Source organism: Calidris pugnax, unplaced genomic scaffold (genome assembly GCF_001431845.1).
Source record: "Calidris pugnax isolate Ruff unplaced genomic scaffold, ASM143184v1 scaffold25, whole genome shotgun sequence".
Lineage (NCBI taxonomy): Eukaryota > Metazoa > Chordata > Aves > Charadriiformes > Scolopacidae > Calidris > Calidris pugnax.
The window spans coordinates 2,260,367-2,270,590 of NW_015090805.1; the positions used below are offsets into that span (position 1 = coordinate 2,260,367).

The window sequence follows — 10,224 nt, forward strand, 5'->3', positions numbered from 1 at the left end:
CTTAAAATAAAGGGAGATACCAGAAGGATTCAATTCAACACAAGAAAGACTACTCAAACTGGTAGCTTAAAGACAAGAGTTGAACAGAATCCACTTAATATACTTTTCCATTTCTGATGTGAAATTGCTGAGCTACACAATTATTCAATTATGTGCAACAAAACTTCAGTGAAGCAATGGCCATGCTAGCAAATACCCATAGAAAGAAAGCTTAAATTCCTTTATGAAGTGACATAGCAGAGCATGCCAGGCACCCACACCCAAGACGACATCTCAGCAAGATGCAAGCAAGGAGAAAAAGAAAAGCTTCCACCATGGTTGGCTGAAAACATAAGAGGTAAACATTGCTCAGTTCCCACACATCAAAACCAGAGAGCCACTGAAACAGCAGTGCTTGATTGCAGAGCAAACAAGAGACAGAGCTCTGTTGATAATGCTGATTTTGGAAAGTTATGCTTAGAAACTGCAAGCAGTAGCCTCTGTGTTCAGGTGAATAGAACACTAAATATATGAATGTAAGTTAAAACTAATTTCAGAGCAGATATGTTGGGGTTTGTTTTGGTGGTTTTGATTGTTTGTTTTTGGTTTTGTTTTTTAATTATTATATTTTCCTAAAGGAAAGAACCAAGCAAAGTTTGAAGTCCCTGGTTGAGCTAAGAGGCAAGAGTTGTTTTAGAAGCATTAGGCAAATCCTTACTCTGAACATCTTCAAGTGGCATATTCATGCAAAGAAATGCTTCTTGACAGGGACATATGTTTTATTAGACAAAAGATAGAAAGTCCTCCTCAAAAGCACTGCAATACCAGAATATTGCATTATTCTAAGTATCTAAAGCTCATGAAAGGATGAAAAAACAGTGAAACATCCAAGCTTTTACTATTGGTAAAGTAGCAGCTAGCAAGTCCTTACGTCAGCTGAGCACACTACAGTGAGCACTGTCAATAATTCCTTTTATTCTCCAGCTAATCAAGAAACCCAGCCTTTGATATCTGAGTCATTGCTCCACATCCTGCCCCGCTTCAGCACTTCCTCATTCAAGGCAGAAGCTCCTTGCAGCAGCACATTTCAATCTCAGCACATTCAGGCAGGATACCGAGAGATCCCACACTGGTAAGTAAGAGATCAAGTTTTCTGTCTTGTGCCCTAGAAAGAGTTAAAACTGCAGTATCTGGGCTACAGCTTTTTTGCTAAGGTCTTTTAGAATTGCTTCAGCTGATGTGGACGTGAGAAAAATGGAAAAGAAACAATCTGGGTTTGTTTCAGTTTTTATTTTTTTGTTGTTGTAAGTGGCAGCTTGCTGGAGAGGAAAAATACAGACTGAGGGGTTTTCCAGTTAAAACATTTTGGCTGTGAACTCCACTCCTCTTTGCTGGCTGCCAGCTGGGGTATGCTTAGGCTGCAAAATGAGAAGTGAGGCTAAGGCTGCCGGCAAAAAAAAAAGTCAGCTTTCACCTGACAACCTAGAAGGCATCTCCAACTAATTTACGCACTGGATACAGTTTTGCCTTTATTTCTGCTCTTCCTCTTTTTTGCTTTTCTTTAGTCATTAAACTGACACACCGACAGACGGGCAGTTTCAGTTTAGGGAAGTTCAGAGAATGAACACTGGGCTGAAAATAATCCCACTTACTGCCTCCAAACGGCAGCTGAGCAAAAGAAAAAGCTCGGACAAGACATGCCGCATACTAGTCACACCAAAACCGAAACCCTGTGTAGCTGCAGGTTCTGAATGGTCACTGTTTACAAACTGACAACGTGTAACAGCAGCTACAAGCCCCAGCGCGAGGAAGGTAAGGAGTCCCATTATACTGAGCAGCAAGCACACAACCACAAAGTCAGCGCTGCACAAGACTTGAGGTCTCAGTTTGCAGCTAGCGAAGAAATCAAGTGGTGCAAGAGAGAAAAGACAAGTAAAAGGGCAAGTAACCAATTAGGAGGATTTGCCCAAGAGCTGAGTCACCGCGGTTTCTGTGACAATTGTTTGTGGATTTTGAAAAAGAGGATAACAAGATACTGTTGTACAAACAGATTTCAGATGAACTTGTTGCCTTTGAGTTTTGATGAAAGTTCTATATTAGATTAAATAAGAAAAAAACCACACAACTACAGAGGTACATACCAGTCCATACAGCAGGGTATTTTAAAAAAATATTCCATTTTAAAATCTATTTTTATTTTTGATAGCTTTTCTCTTCAGAAGAAGAATCTGTACTTACCAAGGTAATGCAGGGAGAATGGGGGTAAAAGAGAGTCACCTCGGAAAAGTACAAAGCAACTGATGTCATGAAGTCAAATTTCTTGTACCTCTGTGCAAACTTAGAATTCAGGCTCCTCCAGAGCCAGCTCATACCAGACAAGTTTGCCTCTTTGAAAACAAAATTGACAAGTATTTTTCCAGTAGACTAAAACAGATTGAGCAGTGAAACCGCACAGCTATAGATTTCAGTTCTCATGAAATCAAACAGCTTGCTATTGTTTTGAGTTTAACTTTATAATACAAATGTAAGTAACCTTAAGGTCAAGATCAGAACAGATTTTCTCCTTCTAGAGAAATCAGGAAGTTATTTTCTAGAAAGGGAGAAAAAGCAGTAGAAAGTTTTCAACTCTAAGCCCTCTTCTTGTAATGCACACCAGGGCAACAAAATATTTACCAAGATGAATACTACAAAATAGTCTCCAATCTGCAGTTGTGAAATTCCTAAAATAGTATTGCATTGATGTATACTACATTCAAGAGACTGATCTTTTCATGTAAGTCACCACTTCTTGACACTTTGTCTACCAGAGAAGCCAAAGAAAAAACTACACACAATAGCACAGTCAACTCTTTTGGGGGCTTGTTGGCTTTTTCCTACGTTATCATTGTGGGTAGCATTTACAGCTTAGTGCTAGCACAAGACAGACATTGACTTGTTGAAGCAGGTCCACAAAAATGGTCACTGGGCTAGAACACCTCTCTTCTGAAGAAAGGTTGAGAAGGTTGGGCTGTTCAGCCTGGAGAAGAGAAGGCTTCAGGGAGGCCTTATAGTGGCTTCCCAGTACCTAAAGGGGGCTTATAAGAAAAATGAGGAACAACTTTTCAGTAAAGGTCTGTTGTGACAGGACAAGGAGCAATGATTTTAAACTGAGAGTAGAGTTAGAGGAGACATTAGGAAGACTTCCTTTACTGTGAGGGTGGTGAGACACTACAACTGGTTGCCCAGGGAAGTTGTGGATACCCCATCCCTGGAAGTATTCAGGGTCAAGTTGGATGAGCTTTAGGCAACCTGGTCTAGCGGGAGGTGTCCCTGCCCATGGCATGGGAGTTGGAACTAGATGATCTTTAAGGCCCCTTCCAACTCATTCTACGCTTTTACGGTTAGTATTTAAGAATCCTTTGAAAAAGTTGAGCTGGTTTCTGTCTTCCACACCCCCAGTTACATTCCTTTTCCAATCTGTGTTACAGCCTTCCCTCCCACTCAGGACAAGGAATCTAGAGCCAGCCATCCCTGTGGAAGCTGAACATTCCTAAACATACACAGAAGGTGGCAGTCCAGTCCAGGTGGCAAGACACTGCAGACACATGTCAATGGCCAGAGCTTTGTTTCAACAGGTAAGAGAAAGGAGGAGAGGGAAAAACCTCTGAACAATGAGATACTTTTCTGCTATAGTCCATTAAATATACATACGCACAGGTATTCTGAACACTGACCATTTTCAGAGGCATGTGGGGATGTATATACCATTGCAGATGTACCTACAGTCAGATTTTTCAGAGCGGCCTGAGCCTCGGAGGCTTCCTGTCATTGATTTCAGTTCACATCTACTCATTTGTCTTTAAACTGGCACCTCGGCACCTTCAGGCGCATCTTAACCACAAGACAAGGTGTGGTGCAGAGGTGCCTGTGCTAACAGGGTCTGGAAAAGCGCCACTGCCTCCACGTAGTGTTGCACTGGCGTGAATTCCCCGTGTTGATGGGGGAGTTACTAATTGCAGCTCCTCATCATGTTCACAGGGCTCTGCTTCTGTTGGCCTGGGAGAGGAGCTCAGATCAGGCTGCGTGGGCACACTCGGGTGCTCAGCCCTAGCCCGAGGCATCCATACCGCCTATGGTGGTTAGCAGAGGCATACCAGAACTCCCACTGGCTTGAGTTTTCCACTGTGTGTGTTGCTAGGAGGAGAAATTAGAAGCTGGTTTTGATGGTGGAAGTTTTGGTTTTGTTTAGGTATTTTTAATTTTTCCTTTTCCTTCCTGACCAAACAACCCGAGCAAGAGTGACTGGAGCTGCAGAACTATATTCAGCAAAGCTCAAATTTCATCAAGACCGGAAACAGGAGCTCCTTTGCCCCTGGGACTGGAGCACCCACCACGCTCCCACCATGGGCACAGCCACTGCAAGAGCAGGAGCTTCACCGGGTGAGGATCTAACCATGACATTTTGTCTCAACACACAGTTCAGTCAACCGTGGAAGCCATCTCTCCTTCAGAACGGTGTGAACCAAGCTGTCCTGAAAGGGGAAAAAAAAAAATTGCATTCCCTAAGAAAAGCATGATGATTCATTTAGCCTTGGCCTCGCACAAGGTAAACAAGGCTGGGGGCATCCAAGCTGCTGTGGCTGTTGGCAGTTGTGTAAGACTCAGATAGCAGACAGGTCTGAAGGCTGGCATGCAGACTTAGATCATCAGGCAGGGCACACCACAGATTTAGAAGAAAGCAGAGCTGTCAGTCTTTCTGGAAATCAGCCTAAAATATAAATTGCATGAGTGATCCAGGCAGCTCCTCTTCCATAGTACAGAGTGGCAAACCAAACACATGCATTTTAGCACCTCAAAAATGAGGTCTAGAGGAAGAGCGTCACTCATGGAGGGTTGCGTTCTAGGGTACAACAATTTCATTGCTTGTGTTCAGAAATACATGTATTAGGCTTAACAAAACTCACACAGGATACCACACAGCATACTTAGTGTTGCATACACCAAATTGTAGGGTTTTTGCTCTTGGATTCCATGGTTTCCCTGCTGTGTCTAAACGAAAGAACCAAGCCTATATTTAGCAACAGGCTGACCAGTTGCATCTCTGGAGGATTGCAGATGACATTACTGTGACTACACTGAGCCTCCAAAGTACATACATCTGATGGAGAGCACAAGATGGGCATTCAGTGCTTGGCTTATACAGTTCTCAGGGACAGAGAGAAACCCAGTCACATCCCCAAATATCTTATTATAGTTGCAAATAAACTGGTTGGAATGTGAAATAGCTGTCAGAAGGTAGGTGTGCTCCCCATGCATTTCTAGACAAAGCAGAGCCCTCTCCCTGCCATTGCCAAACAGGGCCCATGCACAAGACCAGACCCCCCACCACCAGTTCAGCTTTCCACCCCAAGCAGGCTTGTAAGCCCTGTGAGTCCTACAGGGTAGGACAGTAGACCTGTGGCTGTAACGGAGGAAAGAAGATAACAAAGTGGCTGAGAAATAAATATAAAAGACTTGTACCCTTTGAGATGTGCCAGAGTCCAGTCACTCTGGCAGTGTAGAGAGATAATGCAACAAAGTGCTTTTTCACTGAACTGCTCAGAAAGCTGGAGAGATGGAGCAGCATCAGGACAGCTGAGACAGCAAATATACAACTGGGGGGCAAGTTAAGCCCATGATGACTGTTTGTTCCCCACGACGATCTGCCAAGCACCAACCAGGGTCCCCTTGCCGCAGCAAAAGGGGGGGTTCTTGTCCAACCTCCTCAGCCCCTGCCATGTTCAGCTAACCAGGCAGGCCAGCCCACGCCATTTTGTCTAGTTTGAAGAAAAGGAGGCTGAAGGGTCACTCCCTACATCTTCTCAAGGAGGGGAAGTGGAGCAGGAGGGCCTGAACTCCTCCCTGGTATCCTGTGACAGGACACGTGGAAATGGCTTAAAGCTGCCCCGGTCAACAGGCTCCCCAGGGAAGTTGTCAGGGCACCCTGCCTATCAGAGGAGGAAGAGCATCTGGGCAACACTCTTAATCACATGGTTTACTTTTAGGTAGTCCTGCAAGGAGCAGGGAGTTTTGACTCAACCCTTATGGGTCCCTTGTGACTTGAGATATTCCAATTCTAGGGGAGGTTCAGACTTAACACAAGGAAACATTTCATTACCAAAGGGGGTGGTCAAACACTGGAACGAGCTCCCTGGAGAGGTGGGTAATGGCCCAAAAGCCTGTCAGTGTTCAAAAGGTATGAAAAAGCACGACTCCCCCCTCCTGAGTGCCTGAGATCCTGAGCACTCAGGCAGCCACCTAATTCAGGGTAAAAGGGGGTAAAAGCGACTTCAGAGAGGAACAAGCAGCTAGTAGACCAGCCTGGAATATTTGTCACTTAAGAGACAAGTGACAGAAGTAGCAAAAGATCAGCTTTGCTCTCATTCCTTTCTCACAGTCAAGCTACATTTTTGTTCCCATTTCTGCTTGCACATTCAGGTCATTAGGCCTCAGCCATGTATGCATATTTCTTGCCAAATATCTCCTATTGCCAGAATTTAAAAAAAACATTTCTCATCTTGGACAGCAACATTACTGACTGTTCCCTCTTCTTTTGCAAATGAACATACTTCTTCAATTTTTGCTACTCTAGTTGCGCCATGAAAGGATGAAAGCTGTTGCTCAAATGCTTTGAAAGCCAGCATGAGCACTCATTATTTCTTCATATCTCTGTGTCTGCTCTTATTCTGGGATAATAGTCGTAGCCACGTAATATGAATGGACCATGTTACCTCAAATGAGCGGAAACAAGCAAAACCAGTCACAACCTGGAATGCTTCTCACAGACTGGAAAGTCTTAGTCTACAGCCAAATCCCAAATGGCAACTAAAGTACACAGATCTCAAGTGCTCACCAGCCTGAGGTTTAGCAAAATGAAGATGAGCATGGCAAGCTACAGCTACTGCTGGTCTATACTGCCTTAAAAAAAAAAAAAAAAAAAAACACCTCACTGTCTTCTGCTCAGAAAAACAAATGAAGTGGAATTTGCACTTTCCTTCTGAAGTGACCCTGATCAAGGCTGTTTGGATTATCTGGTTCATCTGATAACAGAAGGGAAATGCAGGGGAAGAGAAAAAACTCCCATTTATTGATAACACCAAGTAATGTCATACAGTTTTAATGATTTGCGTGACTTACTTTTTGGAGTGGTCTGCTAGCTGGGTCAGAAGCCATTCTGATTACAAGTGCAAGCAGAGGAAGAAATACAACTACGAAAGGAACACCACAATGTTACAACATGCTAACATAGCACCAAAGGAAATTACACAGGTCCCTTATCCAGTCTATGGCAGTACTTAGTTGAATCCAAGTTTATATCCCAGATACTGGGGGTTAAAGTATATAAACCCTCTCTTCTTCCATCCATTCACCTTTATGTAGTTAAAACAGTCTGGCTTTGAATTTGGAAAGCATTCAATTCGTAATGTTTGAATTAGCAGACATCTAGGGAACTGTGTTTTGTAACAAAGCTAGGAAGTTGGCTGAAGTGGACTGCTGTATTCCATGGAAAAGATGACCGCATTTTGCTTCTTTTGGAAGCCTTTGAGCAAATATGCATGATACAGCATTGGTGGGAGGGGAGGGGAGAGAGAAGAAGAAAGAAAAGAAAGCACATTTATACAGCCTAAAAGCAGCATGAAAAAACTACTGATTATTTGAATGCCTCCAAACACTGAAGTGAGCAACCCCAGGGACTGAAAACCAGCAAGGCATTAGGCAATGGCCTGCAGTACATGAACCAGCCCAAGGATTTGATGTCAGCTTGGTAGCTTGTCTCAACATATTTATGTTCTGTGTTCAGTCCACACTAACCAATGTAAGAAGAAAAACAAAAAGCCAAGAAGCCTGTATGGATGAACAAAGAGCTCCTGGCAAAACTCAGACACAAAAAAGAACCATATAGAGGGTGGAAGCAAGGGTGGGTAATCTAGAAAGAATAAAGAGACACCGTCTGCGTCTGAGCACACAGAAACATGACTAAGAAAGTCACAGTCCACTTGGAATTGGATCCAGTCAGGAATGTCAAAGACAACAAGAAAGACTTCTATATGTACATAGGAGACAAAAGGAAGGGAAGACTAGGGAAAATGTGGTCCCGCTGCTGAAGGAGATGGGTGACCTGGTTACACAGGACACGGAAGAGGCTGACACACTGAATGCCTTCTTTACCTTTCTCTAATAGCAAGACCAGCCTTCAAGAATCCCAAGTTCCAGAGATGGGGGAAAGTCTGGAGCAAGGAAGATATACTCTTAATGGAAGAGAATCAGGTGAGACAGTACTTAAGCAAACTGAACAAACATAAGTCTAAGAGCCTTGGCAGGATGCACCCATGAGTGCAGAGGGAGCTGGCAGATGTCATTGCGAGGCCACTCTCAGAATGATCATGGCAACTGTGAGAAGTGCCAGAGGACTGAAGGAGAGTAAATGCCACTCCTACCTTCAAGAAAAGCAAGAAAGAGGATCCAGAGGATCCAACTACAGGCCACTCAGCCTCATCTGGATAACTGGGAAAGGTATAGAGCAACTAAACCTGGAAACCATTTCCAGGCACACGAAGGACAGGAAAGTCATCAGGAATAATCAGCATGGATTCACCAACTTGATAAACTTCTGTGATGAAATGACTGGCATGGTAGGCAAAGGGAGAGCAGTGGATATTGTCTACATAGACTTTTGACACTGTCCCCCATACAGTCCTCATAGACAAGCTGATGAAGTACGGGCTGGATGAGCAGACAGCGAGGTGGATTGCAATCTGGCTGAACGGCCTAGCCCAGAGTGTGGTCATCAGTAACACAATTTAGTTAGAGACCAATAACTAGTAGTGGGGGTCAATACTGGGTCCTGTTCTGTTCAGGACCTTCAATAATGATCTGGATGATGGGACAGAGTGTACCCTCAGCAAGTCTGCTGATGATGCAAAACTGGGAGGAGTGGCTGATAAGCCAGAGGGTTGTGCTGCCATCCAGATGGACTTCAACAGGATGGAAAAGTGGGCTACCAGGAACCTCATGAAGTTCAACAAGGGGAAGCACAAAGTCCTGCAGCTGGGGAGGAACAGCCCCACACACCAATACATGCCGGGGGTCACACAGCTTGGAAGCAGCTTTGTGGAAAGGACCCTGGGGGTGCTCTGGTGTGCAACAATTTGAATATAAGCCAGAAATGTGCCCTTGGGGCAAAGACAACTAATTCTGTCCTGGGCTTCATTAGGCAAACTAACCCCAGCAGATGGAGGGAGATGATCATTCCCTTCTCAGCAGCATCCTATCAAGAAAGGAGTTTTCAGAAGAGCATGGGGAAAAAAACCCAATACATTTTTCTCATTACATTAATGCAGCCATAGGTGGTTTTTGTACTTCATCAGGAATTTCACTCTTGAAAACCTTCCACTTTTGTGCTTCAGTGCTAGACAGAGAATAACTTCTCTGAACTCAGAATTGTTTTCTTCAGTGCTGCCTTAGCACCCACCTAATGTGAATTGCATCAGGCATTCAAAGCTTTGCAGAAGTGAAGTGCCTCAGAAAACACTCAGGATCATCACCGTCACAGGAGAGACTGAGCAATTGCATTACTGCATCGTTTGAGTGAGCAGCTGTATATTGCTGAAATACTCCCATGAAGCTGACTAATTTGTCAAGTGTTACTTCTCAAACCATTAAGACGGGGGTGGTGGTGGTGTTTGTTTTCTAGCATAATGAAACAAATAATTAAAGAAACTCTAGGAAATCAACTTCTGGCTTAATTCTAAAAAATTCAGACTTACTCTAAGCAATTTTTGTACACAAGTGTTAAATACCAATATTTAACTTCATCTAGCATGATTAAATAGCTATCTCTCTGCTTAACCCAAGCGGAGGAGAGGTTGAGATGAATGACAACAGTGTTTGGAATCCTAATTACTTTGAAACAATCGTTATCCCTTTTACAGCATGTTTATAGAATGAAAAGTTCAACACTAACAGTACATCATAGGTGTGTACATACAAACACACTTCTTAAAATAAAGGGAGATACCAGAAGGATTCAATTCAACACAAGAAAGACTACTCAAACTGGTAGCTTAAAGACAAGAGTTGAACAGAATCCACTTAATATACTTTTCCATTTCTGATGTGAAATTGCTGAGCTACACAATTATTCAATTATGTGCAACAAAACTTCAGTGAAGCAATGGCCATGCTAGCAAATACCCATAGAAAGAAAGCTTAAATTCCTTTATGAAG

The 10,224-nt window shown here is 43.4% G+C and overlaps 1 long non-coding RNA gene across 1 annotated transcript; it reads left to right on the plus strand.

The window, feature by feature from the left end:
• The first annotated feature begins 990 nt into the window (after nt 1–990).
• Nucleotides 991–4,147, plus strand: LOC106885692. Its single transcript, XR_001411476.1, has 3 exons — nt 991–1,111; nt 3,447–3,593; nt 3,997–4,147. It is a non-coding gene; the product is annotated as an uncharacterized LOC106885692 (long non-coding RNA).
• Nucleotides 4,148–10,224: the final 6,077 nt, after the last annotated feature.